The following is a 17,648-nucleotide window of genomic DNA, read 5'->3' as shown; positions in this document are numbered from 1 at the left end:
ATAAGAGATTATGAATAAGAAAATATTTGGTGCACGACTTGATCTAATATATAAAAAATTAAATACTGGTTGGATTTTATTTGACAATATTAGGGTAGAGATTAAATGGCAATATTATAATACATTCTCTGGTTCAGCTAGGATATTCTGGACTGATTAAAAATTAATTCTTCGCAGTAAGATTACCGGCAAGAGAATTACTGTTATAAAAAGGCAACATTCAATTATATTTCTAATATAAAAAAATCTAATATTGAATATAATTCAAAGCAATAATACTAAGAAAGCCATTGTATTATTTCACCAAATCAGAAATTTTAATTTCATATAGGTATAAAAATTAAGTCGTTTCCACCGCAATGCAGCGGACTTAATACTTTAAAAGAATTAACACATGAGTAATAAGATTTTTCTGTCTTTTGTACCCGTAATATTTCAATTTGTTTAAGAAAATTTTTGGTTATTTGTTTTCAAAAGAATTTTGATATATTTTTCAGGATATTAAGGTATCCATTTAAAATTAATAAGTATTATTAAATTATGTCTTGCGTTTAGAATTTGTCATTCTTCTGAAAAAATTCTTAGGGAAAATTCATATAATAAATTCGTTGCTAATCTTTCTTTACACGTTTCGATGGGGCATAATAAATCTTATATAACAAACAGGTAAGTCATATAAATAGCATATAACACAGTAAAACATTTATGTATGGTGTGATGTTGTTTCTAAAAATTTTTCAAAATATTTTTTCTCTATAATCAAATACACTTCAACACAACAGTTTTATGATAACACTAAACGGTTTACGATGACATAAAAGAAAATTTTTAACCATATTGGGTATTTACGAATAGTGTGTGTTAAACACAAACATTATTCAATGAAAATTCTTAAACAACAAAAAAAAAAAGCATAAAATAAACAAAATGCTTTTAAAATTTTGCAAGCGTTTCATAACTTTAAATTGCATTTTTATAAGTTATGTATACCTGCTTAAAAATTTTTCTCTCACATTATTTTCAATTAAATTTTATACGATTTTTTTTTTTTATGAGCTCTAAAACGTTACGTTCCAATAGATTATCAGATCATCTATTTTATGAATGCAAAAAAAAACAAAAACAAAGTAAAACGGAGCAGGAAAAGAAGGTAAAATAACTGTGAAATATGAAAACTTAAGAGAAAATTGCATAATTTTTCGTTTCCTCGCATTTTTATGATTCATGTGCTATGACAATAAGGAAATTCTTAAAAAATTTTTATTTTAAGATAAAAATGGAAAATCAAAATTATTGTCAATTTATGAGCATTAAATAAAAATTTTGAAGCATCTAGCGTTTTAATATAAAATTGTGTACAATTTTCAAAATATTTGTCATTGAATAAATTTGAAAGTCCTTTCTTGATACAATAGATGTTATGCTTATAAAAAAAAATTTAAAGTGAAATTATATGGAACTAGAATTTTGAAGAAAACATAAAATATGTAAGTCGCAATAACACATAAATATTAAGTATATACTTTAAACTCCAATTTCAAGTTTTCGTAATTACTTGTATTCAATATTTATTTATGTTAGGATTTACATATATTGAGATTGGAGTACTTTATACAAATAATATGAAGTAGTCCAATAATAGCTTAATACAAAAACAATTCCCAATATAACCGCAACGTCATTTTGCTAGATTAATGGAGACAATTTAAAATAAGCATTTCAATAAGCATCAATATTAATGCGATTTACTTCATTATTTGGTTTTACAGAATTGCATTTTTGATCATTTGGTTCTAACTTAGTACTAAATGTGTCTTATGTGTGACACATTTAACTATGTGTCCCATGTGTGATATTTTAATTTTTTTATTTTATTGATAGCGGTAATTTTACCGCTACAGAAACTATTTTGTTCTTAAGAAAAAATAATGCCGGATTCGCAGGATTTATTGGAAAAAATTTCTTTTAAACTTTGCTATTACGTTAATAAAAAACTTAAATTTATAATTCAGTGAACTGGAAATATAATAATTTCAAATGTACAGTTTTTGCATTTACGTCTTTCTATTGTCTAAGTTATTTAAGTTCTAAGTTAGAAATGCGAATGCTTATTGCATTAGCAAAAACACCAAAAATATATTGCACAAAATTTAATTCATAAAAAGTCCTCGAAGAGATCTTTATTTTTGAAAAATTTCATATTTTCTGTCTGGAGAGTCTTCCCCTCATGTTTGATTTAAAACATATTTTTCCGAGTCTTTTACTGATGTACAAAATTAGAACTAGTCTCAACTTAACAAATGTACTGATTCAAATTGAAAGATTTTTTATTGGTTTCAAAAGAACCTTTTTAACAATTTTAATTGATATGCACAAAAATTAACACAATTAAATACAAACTATTAAAACGCTATTGATTGAATAAATTATGCGAAGTCATTTAACTTCTCTCATTTATGAATTATAAAATTTTCGATTCTAAATTTAGATAACCCTACAGTTTATAATTATCTTACCTTTAATAATTAACAAATTTTTGCTCAGAATTTTTGATTATTTCTTTTTTCCCCAAAAAAAAAAAAAGAGATTTCTTGATCAAAAATATTTGAAAAATAGTAAAATTTAAGAACTTCTAAGAATTTGTTTTTTTTTGCAATTTATTTTTATTTTTCGCTCACCACTCTTTCCTTACACCAAAATAAATAAAATTTCTTTTTAATTTTTATTTTAGTGCAATCCTCCAATGGAACTTTTATTTTTTCCTTTAAATATCACTTTAATATTTTTATTATGATTCAAAAATTTTATTCTTTTATTAAAATTATATTAAAATTTTTTAATTATTATTAATTAAATATTTATAATTAATTTTAGCTCTATTTAAATTTATTTTATTTTTTAATTTTAATATTTTAGAAACATTTTAAATTGATTATCTACTTAATTAACAATTCATTTTTATTTTCAATATTAAAATTTATTAATAATTTTTTTCTTTGTGGTTGTTATTTTAATTTTATCTAATATTATGTTAATTATGAATTTATTTTATTTATTTTTATATTAATTTTAAATTGTTATAGTTACTTAATGATAATTATTTTAATAATAATTAATGTAAGTAATTTAAATACTTATATATGTAATTAATGAGTTTCTACTTTACTAATTAATTCATTACTTATATATGTAATAAGTAATGAATTTCGTGTTATACAAACCAAACACGAAAAAAAAGTGATTATTTTTAATTTAAATTTAATATTAAATTTTTGGTTTTTGTTAATTTTAAATTTTATATTTTTTCTATAAATATTATTAATTTCTTATTAAGTTTTTCTTCTTTTACTATTTATTATAGCTCTATATATATATTAATAAATATCAGCAATAAAAATTCAATAAAATTATCACAAAAAATAAAAGGATCACTTTCTTTTTATAAATGTATTGTACATATATATATGCATTTATATATATATATTTATATATATATATATATATATATATATATATATATATATATATATATATATATATATATATATATATATATATATATATATAAATATATGTTTATACTATTAAATTAAGTAAGCAAACAAAAATCAGTGTTGCCTTTTTCTTTTTATTTTTTCTTTTAAATATATTTTCGTTTGTGTATTAAAATTTTATTATTACATATATTATGTGTATAACAGTTATTTATTATTTAAAGAAAAAAATTAAAAATTATATAATTTATTTTTAAATATTACGGTTCTTATTTATTTAAAATTTTATATTTGTTGTTTTAAATTTTATTTTTTATTTTCAAAAATTTGTGCGTTTGTTTTTGAAAGATTATTTTTCTTATATACGATAACGTAATAATTTTTTATTTAATATAATAATTTTATCTACAATTTATATTGTTTTTTTTTTTATACAAAGTATATTATATTATGCATCTACGTATAACACATATTCTCATACATATATTATGTAATTATATTATAATTAATTGTTTGTATATTATAAAAAATAATATGTGTACATTAAGTTATTAAATGAATTTATGACTTAAATTTGGAATTATGAAAAAATTTAAATTCCTATATAGTATATTTTTTAACCATGTGAATTTTTCAAATTAAATCAGCAACAATTATAATGAATGCGGCGGAACAGTACGAATAAATTCAGTTATAATTTTTAATAATAATAATAATAATGAAAAAGAAGCATAACAATAATTATTACAGTATTTTAAAATATATTTTGTTTATGACAAAAGAAATTATGTTAACGGTTTTTAATATACCAGCAGTTCGGTATATAGTATAACAATTTTAATGTTTTTTTTTGTTATTTGTTGTAAAATATTATATGTAATTTTATACGCATATAAGAATACATATGTATTTTATATGATTTTATATATTATTATTTAAAAAGTTATACATTTTATTTTTAGGCGGATTTTATGGCTTTTGTAATGGATTTATTTATTTTTATTATTATATATTTATTTTTTTTTCGTATTATTATAAAACATATGTATGAACGTGTAATCAGAAATAATTATCACTTGAATCAGTTGAATGTAACTGTCTATTTTTTAATATGGTTTATTTTTGTTTCTTTTTTTTTACAGTTTTAATACCTGTGTGACGTATGTTAAGATTTCATTCCTGTGATAATATAATTAAAAAGCAATTAAGAGATTATATAATGTTTAAATGAGATGAGACGTTCTTTTTACGTTTATATTTTATTATTTAATAATAAAATGTATACATATACAGTATATATATATATGTACATAATATATTATGCATATGTTATACATATAATAAATTATTTATACTATGTGAGAACGTGTAAAATGTACTTGTATTGCATATGTGTATGTACGTAAAATATATGTTAAACTTTATAAAAATGTTTAAGAGAATTATAGGAAATTAAAGTATGAAACAGTAATATTCTCTGACATTATGTATCAGACTTCTAATTTTAAATTAAATTTTACATGGACAGGTTCTTGATTGATCAAATATGAATTGCAGTGCATAGCTTAATTTTTTTGTAATTTACTTCATTTAAAAGATAATTATAAAAGAATATATATAAAATTATATTATGAAAATACCATCGATCAACTCAATGTCTGCAATCTGCATGAACATTTTACGATAATGTTAAAATCTATAAAATTTGTACGTGCTATAACTTTAGACCAATTATTATACAGAATACGATTTTCCATAAGTAATTCTCTTTTAAATAATTTATTTTTAGGAGAATAATATTTAGGAGAAAATTTAAATTAATAATTTTGCGAGTTGCCATGGCAAAAGTATATTGAAATTGAATTATTAATCTAATTCAGAGATGGAACTTTTAGGGATACATATATGTATTTTTGAATGGACGTCTGAAGTGCACTCAGAGTGAGTAAAACAAAATAAGTAAAGTTTTTTTTAAATCTACTGCTAAAGAGAATAACAAGAATGGGGAAAGATTTTAAAAATTATGCTAACAGGAAGATAAAGCATCAATAAATTTTTAAATAAAAATACATTAAGGAAAATTAAAACAAAAAAAAAATCTTACGCATGAATGCAAGTGTTGAAAATATTTTAATACGCAACGAACTCGTATTAGTCACCATATTCTTAATAAAAGAACGGGGACACAATATGTGAAATTTGATTTTGAAAACAAATACAAATTTTGTGAGCACATAATTTCCATTTAACAATGTATAATTTTAATTACCCGAGTAACGTTTTTGTTTCCATACTTCCTAAGTTAAATCTAGTCTTTTAAGAACAGTACAATATGTTAAACAGTTAACTCCTGCGGACCTGTGGGTAGCAGGAAATTAGTCAGTATCAAAATGAAATTTTCGTTACTAAATAGTCCGCTAGATAATTTAAATCTCTTCAGAGTACAGATTCAATAAAATTGAAAAGTGATGGGAGAAATTATTGAGAAAAATGTGAAATTGCAATTGTAATCCACTTGTACGTATTTGAATTGTATTGGATTTAACATGTTATTATAATTTATGTTTTATATAATTTTGTAAAAAGTTCAGAATCACGTTATTTACTAAACTATAAAGGACATAGACACACATGTCAATGGGTACGTTTTTGAAGAATAATTTAGTTATAATTTTAAAAATGTTCTGTTTTAAAATATAAACTACTAAAATGTATTAAGTAAAAATAATATAGATGCTATTTTTGCACAGATAGAGCCATCCTATATTCACATTTTCTTGAATGTATGAAACTAAATTGACTAACATTGTAGATATAACATGTATAGAGCAACTTATAACTATTGTAGACTGTTGACAAAGGTTAAAAATCAAAGTTATCTCCCTCATTTCATAATATTTTATAAAAACACAAGTCAAACTACATAGGTAAATTAAAGCTTCATTTTGTATATAAATAATGTGTCTGTGTATGTTTCTGTATAATATAATAACACACATTATAAAATAAATAGTTACTAGTTGAAAAACAAAAACTATGGTATATGGATTTATGAACACCCCAGGGGTTTAATTGTGTTAAAACTTTGTCGCATAAATGGAAAAATTGCTGTAGGCAAACCAATTTAGTAACTACAAGCTTCCACATAAAATAGCAGTTCCTTAATTTTTATCGTTTTTTTTTTTTTAAATAAGAAGGATTTTTGCAACATTCGCACACATTTGAATGAATTAAAATTAAAACGTGTAGCATTTTTGCATTCATAAAAATAATTCAATATTTTTATTTCCTTTAAAAAATATTTGATGTTTTTTGTTGTAGAGATTATTTTTTTTTTTTTGAAAGTTTTCGAATGTAAAAATACTACAAGATAAAACTTAATTTACGGTGGAATTTAGTTTAAAACTTTTTGATTTCCATTTGAATAATTTAATGTTTCCGTGTTGATTGTGAATAATAATTTATACCATAATATTTATTTACCATTCATTAACAAAAGGCAAAAAAATGAGGATATAAAATTCTCACTTTGCAAAAATACTTTTCATAATTAAATATAGCTGCATAAATTCAACATGATGTGGCGTATTTTAGAGCTTATAATAAAGTTGACAAATTGATAAATTTGTCAATTATTCAAAATATGCATATGAGTATACGTAAATAATTTAAAATTGCGAAAAAAATTAAAAATTTTTTAAAAGGTGATTAAAAATTAAAACTTAAATTTTCTTTGTCATATACGCACGGTATGGAACCGTAAATTGAAATGTCCGACTAAATATCACAAAAAAAAAGAAAACAAAAAACAAAGAAAAAGTTTGCCGCGTTTTTATTTGAAAAATTGAATTTAATTTTTTATAAAAAAAACTTTTTCCATTTTAGAAATTTATCTATACAAAAAAAAGAGCAAAGTTTAGGGGTGGTAAAAAGTTAAGAATTTTTTTTAACTATCTTTTTTTAAACAAATATTTTTTGTTTTTGAAATTTCTAAAATGAAAAAAAAAAAACTCTTTGTAAATTTTTTTATAAAAATTTTTCTAAAAAAAAAAATTGTTCAAATAATAGAAAAAAAGACAGAAAGTGGGTTCGGTTCAGTTAAAATTTTCAATTCCCCCTTGGAATATCGGGGTAGCCACCAATATTAGAGGTATTGGAAAAGTGGAAAATGTTAAAACAATGAAGTAAATTGTTAAAAAATATTACGATTTCAAAACTTTAATTTTAAATAAGGCACGGTCGTAAAGATCTCTGAATCCCTTATCGCAGATAATACTACCTTTATTTTCGGAAGTGACCTGAATTGAAGAGTTGAATTTGAAATTGAACAAAGAGAAAAATAATTGTCACGTTATTATAGAAATTTTCCGCAACAGACGCAGTTTCAACCCTTGATAGCTTTGCCATTTCGCTCTTTAAATTTTGAACTATTTTACTTATAAATTAAAAAATGTATCGACATTTTTTTTTATTGAACAATTGAAAAATTACAAATTAATTTTTTTTTATTTCAAAAATGTTAACAATCAGATGGAAAATTCCTTCCTTCTTCGGAATTTTATTTTATCGATGGAAAAAATTTAGTTTTCTAAATAATTTTATTTAATTTTAATTTTCTCCGAAATTCCACTATATGTGTAGGTGTTTATTTTTTTTATCTGCATTTTATTTAACTAAAAGTGGATTTCAATTACTACAACTTTCTGAATTTTTTATAATAAAAAGTAACAAATTTGTACTTAATCTTTTTTTCCAAATCCATGGTATTAAGAGTTGGAAATTAAGTTATGCAAGTTTTTTAAATTTTCTCTAAAAAAAACCATTCAATTAGTTGGAAATCAAATTATAGTTTTTATTTTAAAAAATGTGGATGAGAAAATTTTACTCTTCAATTAATTTTTTTTTTCGTTAAGTGAATTTAGTTTTCCATAGTATCATTCTAGTTTAACATTTTAATTGAATACCAATCATTGACGAGAAATTCATATTAAGGATGTGAATTGCACTATAGACTGTGAAAGTGCAAATGAATATTTTATTATTGTACCTATAAGATTTCTGTAGATTGTAGATCAAAAATTAATAATTTAGAATTGATTTCTGTAAAAATTTTAATGCACTTGTGAAAACTTCAGAAAAAAAAATCAATAATCATTTGGTTTTTCTTGTGAAATATTGAGTTTTCCTAAGCGAAATTTGAAAATTTGATTTTAAAAGAATTTCGAAACAAATTCGTTATGTGCTTAAATTAAAAAAATTTGTGTAATTTAAAATTACTAGAAAAATTTCAATTTCCAAGTAAAGTGCATGTAATTTTCATGGAAAAAAAAACCTATAAAAAAGTGTTGCATATTTTTAGGCAAATTTCCAAACTATATTTTAATTAGATACAGGAAAATTAATAGAAAAATATTGTTTGTGCTTGAATTGTAAGGACAAATTATCCGTTTGATTAAAGAACAGTCTCCGATTCTTTTAAATACTATTAACTCTTATTGGCACTTACTAAATTGCCTTATGGGCGACTTTATATAGATTTGCCATACAAAATTACATTGTAATTATGGGTTGCATAATTTTTGCCTTAAATTGTACTACATCGAATGTATTACTACTGAACCTAACTCTTGATACTATTATTCAATTTTAAAATTGCGATTTAACTGAAGAAATTATAAAAAGCAAGGTATTAATTACATTTATTAATTAAAGTCATATTTTACGAAAACCAATGATCATTCTTAATATTTTAAAATTTAAATTAAAAAATAAATGGTTCTTTAAGTCAAAAGTATAAAAAAATAAAATTTCTTGCATGATATTAAAAAATAAGTTATTTTTTTTAAATTATCACCATTAGAAAAATTCTATTTTATATCATGACCCCCACAAAACATGCCTTAACTATACTTTCTTAATTATTTTTCTGTTTTTATTTCACATAGATTTTATTCATATAGATGTAGATTTTTTTAAATATTTTATATCTTCAAAATTGTACCTCTCATTATTACGATATTATTTTTTAAATTATTTGCTGATATTTTAAAAATTTCAAATTTCTCATATTAAATTTTATTATTTATTTTTTATATCCCTATTATAAATTCTAATACCTATATTTTTTTGTTATTTTAAAATAAAATTATACTCTTTTTTTTTTAAATTTAGCTTATTTATGACATGTATAACAGAACGTAGGCAAAAGCACATGTATTAAAGTTGATACATAAAAAACAAAAGATAATCACAGTAAAAAAAAAAAGAAAAATATGAAAAAATCGAATCAAGAAATCACAAAACAATGCAAAAGGACAAAAAGGAAAAAAAGGAAAATCTCAATTTATAACAAAATGAAAATTATGAATTATTTTCATTGTATGTCAGCTGACGTATTCATACATTTTATTAATAATGAATTTACGAAAATAAGAGAATGAGCATGAATAAAAATTTTTTTTGCAGAAAAAAAAATTATTCCTATTCATACAACTCTCTATACATACTTATGTACATAGAATAATTTTTAAAATTTAACATATATTTTACGTATACATGTAATATATACATATATACATACATTTTATTTTAAATTTAAAGGTGTGCGTAATAGGTGTATTGTCGTCGTCGCCTTAGTCGTCGCCGTCGTATATTAAGAGAGTATTTTATCATGTATTTGTCTGTTATTTTTAAGTAAATATAATTTTTTTTTTTGAGTGTAGAATTGTTACTTATACTTTAAAAAATTTTATACCTATAATATTCTATATTTAAATTTATAAACTCACAAAAAAAAAAAATGTGATAATAATTATAACAGTATAGAACTTCACTCTCTCTGTATTTCTCTTTCGCTCTGTTTGTGTCTTTGGCTCTCTCTTTGGTTTGTTTTGTTTTTGTTTTTTTTTGTAAATTTGTCTTCTTTGTTTTTTCTATTTCTTTCCAATTTCACCTCTTAACTTCTATATATTAGATTTTGGAAATATTCCTTTAAGATTTAGAAAAATATACAGACTGTGTACAAGTGAGTTTACAAAAAAAAAAATAAAAAAAGTTACCTAAAAAAAAATTTGTTATACAAAAACAACAATAAATAACATACGAAATTTGCGAGGCTATTAAATTATAGTCACGTTCTTTTAAAACACAAGTTTTAAAAAAGATTTTTTTCCTAGGTTTTCCTGTGGTTTTTTTTTTGGTTTTTCCTTTCAACTTTTCTAAGTGATATTTTTAAAAGTTTTTCATAAAGTTACACATATAAAATTCTTATTATTTATTTATTAGATTCTTTATTTTATTTATGCCCTTAAAATATTAAAAATCTTCTAAATTATCCTTTTATCTTTTCTCTTTTTTAATGCTAAAATGAAGCATGTAGTTCGACAGGGATATTTTTGTTTTTTTTTTTTTTTTTTGGAATAAACAGTGAAAACAAAATGAATTTTTTTTTATTTATAAAAAACAAAAATTTTTTTTCACTTTTATAAATTTTTCATAAATATTTTCGTGAAATTTAAAAAAATCCAGAAACTTATTTTTTTGATTCTTAATTTTTTTTTTTATTTTATTTTGTTAAATTAATTAATTAAAATAATTATAATATCGGTTAACTATTATTTCAATATTTCGATTTTTAATAATTTATAATATTCTAGAGTTTAACAAGCATTATTTTGTTTTACTTTTTAATTATTAATTTGCATATTTTTAGGAAGCGGTCAACAATATTTTCTTCATTACTTTTTCTCTTTGTGGTTTTCTTTGTTTATTTTTCTTTTAATTTTATATTTCATTGATGTTTTTCTTTCTTCTATATATATATATGAATATATTTATATAGATATACACAAGTAAATATGTAGGTTTATAATAACATTTATGAATGTGTATATAAAATGTGTTTTAATATTGCTTGTGTAGGTAGACAATATTTATAAGAACAACAAAAAAAATTAAAGTCCATATACGAAAACCAACCAAAAAAAAAATATATTAAAATTAGAGAAAACGCAAGGTCTACAACATCAGATGCTTTGCATATATTTTATTCAATAATACTTTCTTTATATATCCTTTTTTATTTTCGTTTCTTTTTCAATATTTTCGGAAAAAGTAAAAAAAAAAAATTTTCCTTTTTTCCTTCGATTTTTGTTTCGTTTTAATTTTATGTTTTGTTTGTTATTTGTTGTTTTTTTTTTCTTTTGTAAATTAAAGAAATTTTCTTATATATTAAACGCCCGATTTAAAATCTCGGGAGACAGCAAAAAAAAAAATAACTTCTTTTTTTTACTGAGGGAGAAGAAAATTCCAATTCTATACTAAATTTTTTTGTCGTATTTACCGTAAAGGATGAAAATTAAAAACTAAAATATGATTTAGTTAAGTAAAATAAGGATAAATAAATAAATATTTTACTATTTTAACTATTTCTTGTTTAATTATTTTCTTTACAATTTGAAAAAAAAAAAATTCCTTTTTTCTTCTTGTGTTTTAAATGAATTTTCAAAAAACCCGCTGAAAGTAATGACGATGTTGAGCCCGCTCGACAAACTGAGAGAAAAAAATTATATTTGTTTTTTGCTGTAACAGTTCTCACGAAAAAATTACAAATTTAAAATTTTCCTCTATTCGTATATGTATTTTATGCTCTCTCCTATATGTATTGTAGGAGAAATAAATATGTGAGTGTGTATTAAGTAATAAAAATTCATATATTTGACAGTTACGTATGAAATTATAGGCTGGTATTTTTATTATTTTATATTTCATCCATATATGTGCATGTATGAATACGAATGTGTCCTTTTATTGTACAATGAGTTTGTAATTTTAGTGCGGAAAATCGTAATTTGTATGTGAATACAATTATGTTTTGTTTTTAAATTTTAGTTGTAGTTTTGGTCACATGCGCTCATTTAATTTTTATTCAAATCATAACTTGTAAACATATTTATATATGTATGTATACTTGCTATCCTTATATCATTCTTATCTTTATTATTTACATAATATTTATATTAAAAGTTTATACATATACATACATATTTTGTTCTCAGAAGAGATTGATATATAAAATCTGTATAAAAAAAATGTGGGCACAAGTTTATTTTGTATATAACAATATTATGCATTTATATACATGTGCATAAATACTGTAAATATATATTATATGTATTTTAAATTTCTTAAAGACCTACACTTAAAAAAAAATCCGTAGGTGAGGTTTTAACTATTGATATGATTTTTTTTTGTTTACTTGTTTCTATTTCTAGTGAATATAATATATGAAATGTATATACATACTCGTACATATATATAATGTACAATATACAAAAAATATAATATATACAGGTGCTTATATTTGTATTAAAATTTATAGGATGATTCGCGCATTTTTTTATATATAAATATTATCAAAATGTATAAATGTACATAACTGGACATAGGCAGCTATGTACACATGCATATATATAATAAAAATATACATATATATGCAAATGTATCTATACATTTATATAATATGAATATGGTAGGCATTGACATTGCTTTGCTTATTCTATTGTTTAAAAAGGATAACGTGTAGGCACATTATGTACACATATATTTTAATTTCATTAATTTTATGTTTGTATAAGTGTAAATAATAATATTATATATAAATGTAGGTGAGAGACATTTTTAAAAATTAAAATTTAAAGCAACAATACAGTCATATTTATTATAGTTTTTGTTGTCGGGTTTTTTTTTATTTTTCTGGTATAAAAATTTTTACTATGTAGAATTTTTTCTTTTTTTTTTTACTTTAATGTGGATGTAGGGCATTGGAATTTGACTTAAATTTTTTTTTTTTTTTTTTTGAAAAAAAAGCTAATAAAATTTAAAACTAACTCACTATGGGAACACGCAAGAGTCTCATAGAAAAGATTCTGTTCCATTTAGAATAAGAATTTTTGAGTATATTGCAAATATTTTTGGCAATACAATTAAAAAACGAAATTCAAAATTGGTAATTCGTTCGAATCAATTTTTTTTGTGGAATTCTAAATTTTCTATTAAACTTGTATTTTAATAAGAGACAATTATTACAAAAAATTAAACTAATCATTTCTAAAAATTTATGATGCAATTAATGAGAAATTTAAATATGAATTCCCCAATTTAATGTGAATTTAAAAGCGCAGGATTATTCCCTCGTTATAAATTTGATATGATCTCTGACTAATTTTACGATATACGCAGAATATATTCCAACATACACATTATTACCTAAAATTTATGTATAAATAGACGGGAATGATGGGCATAATTTAGTTGTTTAATCTAAGTAATAAAAATATTTTGAGAAGAACCGCTTAAAACAGTGTACTTATTCCTGCACAAAAATTTTTTTTAAAATATTTAGCTTAAAAAATTTGTTTACTTATAAAAATATAATAAAAATTCTATTTATTTTTATTATATTTCAAATATAATAAAAATAAAAACTAAACAATGTTCTCTACTTGTCAATTGTGTACACAAATTTAGGATATTTTTCTTAATAAGAAACTTTCTTCTACAGATCACTGTTGAATAGGGACACTAAATTTTATTATCAAAAAGAAACTTAAATAAAATAAAATTCACCTTTATAAAATAACCTTATACTCGTATATTGTAAATATGTTCTATAATAATGTAAACACTTATTATTCATATATAATTTATAATATATACCTATATGCTTAATAATAATAATAAGGAAAAAGAAATGTGGTGAATTTATATTCCAAGAAAAAATTCATTCAAAATTTCATTTTTTGTAACCTCCTTTATTTTTTGCTTTATCAACTATAAGATAAAGAAAGCTTTTCTGCATTATTCTGCAAAATTGAATTTTTACAGTTTTCTAATTTTAACAGTTTTCGATTGAACCAGAATAAAGTTTAAAATATAAATTTATTAAAAACACAAACCTAAATTTATTAAAGCTTTCACGAGTATCACATTACCGAACTAAAAAGTTTCTAGTTCCACAACAGCTTTTTATAATTTTACAAATCTCAAATTTTTAAAAAAATGTTTTTGATAAACGCAGTAAAAATTCAAACATTATAGTTAAAATATTTTAGGTGCTTTTCGTTTACAAACCATGGTAAAAGCTGGCGGTTAAACTTTCGAATGCAATTTAAATTTGATACAAAAACTTTCTTTACCACTTTATTTTTAAATTATAGAGGACACAAAACTTTCAAAAACGTAAATGAGCTTTCGATATCCTACTTCATCAAAAATTTATTTCCTACTTATGGCACAAATTTCTTTTTCCTAGGGAATTTCAAATGTTGAAGATTTTAGCAGTTACCTATATGGGTTCATTGTAGAGTAAGTGTGTTGGATATCTGACAAGTACACCAGTCTATTGAAAATTTCTACAATAGAATTCATTTTTTATAACTTGAATAAATTTGGTTTTTCGAGAAATATAGGTTTAAATTTTCAAATAAGCACAGCTTCTATTCAAAATTTTTAGATCCAAATTAGAATATATTGAGATTTTACTGAATTCTTATAAAATTTTATTTGGAAACATTAATTTTAATTTTTAGCATCTAGAAGACTCTTTTCAATTAATGTATTTGATACAAAAGAGTTTTTTAATTTCGTACATAATGACGTAATTATTTCTTATATTATTTGTCGGCAACACGACTTATGTTAGAATTTATGTTAGTATGTTAGAATTTCACTATAAAGTTCTGTGTATACCAACGTTTAAGTTAACCACAGTATTTCAGCTTTCATTGATGCTTTGCTCAATGATAAATAAAACGGAAAAATTTGGGTGTAATCAATGACCTGTAAAATAGATAACTTTTAACAATTTAAAAAACAATATTTACCAAAAATTATTAAATTATCACCTTAGAGTGATTAGTCAGAGGATGTCAGTATTTTTCTTTTGTAAGAAAAAAGAATTGGCTTACACATTCTTAGAAAAGAACCATTTTCAAATATTGCCTAAAATTTTTAAAAATTTTAACAGACGGGGCAGGACAGACAATTTGGTTCGAAAAACAAATTTATACAATTTTATAATATTTGAAATTTTTAATATAAAGGAAATTTTAAGTTTAAAGAAAAAATTCAAGTGAACAATTAAATTGTTTTTCCCCTTTGTTCGTTACCTTTCCATAAGTTCTACAAAAAAAAAAACCTTTTTTGTGTTACGTTGAAGTTCAGTGACAAAAAATTTTATTCACTTTTTTATTTTTATAATTTCATTTTTTTAAGGGCAGACATCATTAAATATTTAAAATAAAATACTTACTGCCTCTCAAAAATTTCAAAAGAATTAAAAATATAAATTAAAAAATATTTTAAAGGATATATGGGCATGTTTTCTTTTTTTTTTTCAACAAAAAGGAGCGATTTAAAAAAAACCTTTATTGAAATGCGGATTATTTCGTTTTTAAAATTAAAATAATCAAATCCACCCATTTATTTTAACTTAAGAAATTAATATTAACAGTAAAGTGGGATTAAATGGGAAGAGTGTTTGGATGGGAAGAGTAGAATTGAAGCTTTTAAATTTAAAAATTATTCTGAAAAATTCTGTTCTTTTATTTTATTTTAAGAAGATTTATATTTTTAGATTGAGGATTTAAGATTTAATTTAATCTGAAAATTTTTTTTTTATGAAATTTTGATAATGTGGAAAAAAAAGTTTGAAATTTTAAAATACCAAAAGTAGATTGATTTGTTCTTATATTTTATTTTTAAAAACTAATGGAAAATTATTCTTCGTTGATTAAATTGGAAATTTTTGTCTCTAATTTTAATTTATAAAAATTTAAAATTTTCTTTATGAACTGAGTGTCTTTCAATTTATTGCACATCACAATAGATATTTAGAAAACAACATTTAAACTGTGCTGCATTTATACGTTTTTTACCTTTATACTTGCAAAATTTTTCTAGAAAGCGAAATAATTGGATGTAGCAAAAAAGATATATTACGTATTACCAGGTATGACCAACTTATGGTTAAATGAAATTTGAGCTTCGTCTACTCTACTTGTATTTTAACATTTCAAATTTGTTAAAGTTCATAAAGCTGAAATTGCTGATTTACTATTAGTAAAAATTAAATATGAAGAAATTTCCATTAAGTTAATATTATTAGTGTAATAGTCACTATACTTATTAATTAGACAACTAGACGTTGGATTAGTAATTCAGTGTATTTAATAATCTTAAGCTCAATTTATGAATAGGTGCGGTTCTCTTAAAAACGCAGTACCTGTCTTTGTAAAATTACCAGATTAATTTAATTTAAATTTATCATGAATTAATTTGAATATCTAAACATAATACTGAATCAATAACAGATTTTAGTGTTAGCATTCAAGACAATATATGAACAATTTACACACCATATTAATATTAGTTAAATTTAAAAAATAGTTTATTATATAGAACACTTTAGCCTTATCTTGCTAGACTAACGAAAACCAATATTCTTTACAAAATTTTAATAAAATAAATATAAATTGAAGTTTAATAAGATTTTATAAAATTCAAAATATAAAAGTACAGAAATTTTATAATGATTTTCTCAATAGAACTAATCTATACAATACAAAATCCCATTAAATTTATATTGTTTTTCTCATATTTTAATTTGTAATATTATGATAATCTTATTAAGTGATTTACTTAATATGAAAAGTTTTTCTTCGAGAACAATACCGACTACATTTTGGCGTAAGTGTTTTTAGAGAACATTATTAAGTAAAATTTATCCCGAAATTTTTACACAAAGGTTCCAGGAATTATAAATTCATTTAAATAATGAAGATTAATAATTTGAAGCCACAAAAACGCTGTGACATATAAAGTATGAATTTTAAAAGGAAGCAGCTTTAACTTATTTAATTTCGCGTTCTATTTATATAAAACAGCAAAGTAAAGTTTCAATATACAAAAATAAAACCATCAATACAGAGATTAAATATCAAGGAATAAACTGTAAATTTCGATATGAAAACTGAGTCTATATCGAAATAAATGCCCGTAGTTTTTATTTCTCAAATAATCTATTGTGTGTATAGACTGCTACAGCTTAAAAAAATTTACATTACATTAATATTCAGTTATAAAAATATTAACGCC

General features: G+C 21.8%; 1 protein-coding gene across 6 annotated transcripts in view; it reads right to left on the bottom strand.

Annotated features, from left to right (window-relative positions):
- Positions 1 to 17,648, bottom strand: part of LOC129611176 (uncharacterized) — a 290,077-nt gene that overhangs the window by 37,428 nt on the left and 235,001 nt on the right. The gene's annotated exons all lie outside the window — the stretch shown is intronic.

Source organism: Condylostylus longicornis, unplaced genomic scaffold (genome assembly GCF_029603195.1).
Source record: "Condylostylus longicornis isolate FDR11 unplaced genomic scaffold, ASM2960319v2 ptg000048l, whole genome shotgun sequence".
NCBI lineage: Eukaryota > Metazoa > Arthropoda > Insecta > Diptera > Dolichopodidae > Condylostylus > Condylostylus longicornis.
The sequence above is the reverse complement of the archived record's forward strand: the minus strand, read 5'-3'. Positions and strand labels throughout refer to the sequence as shown.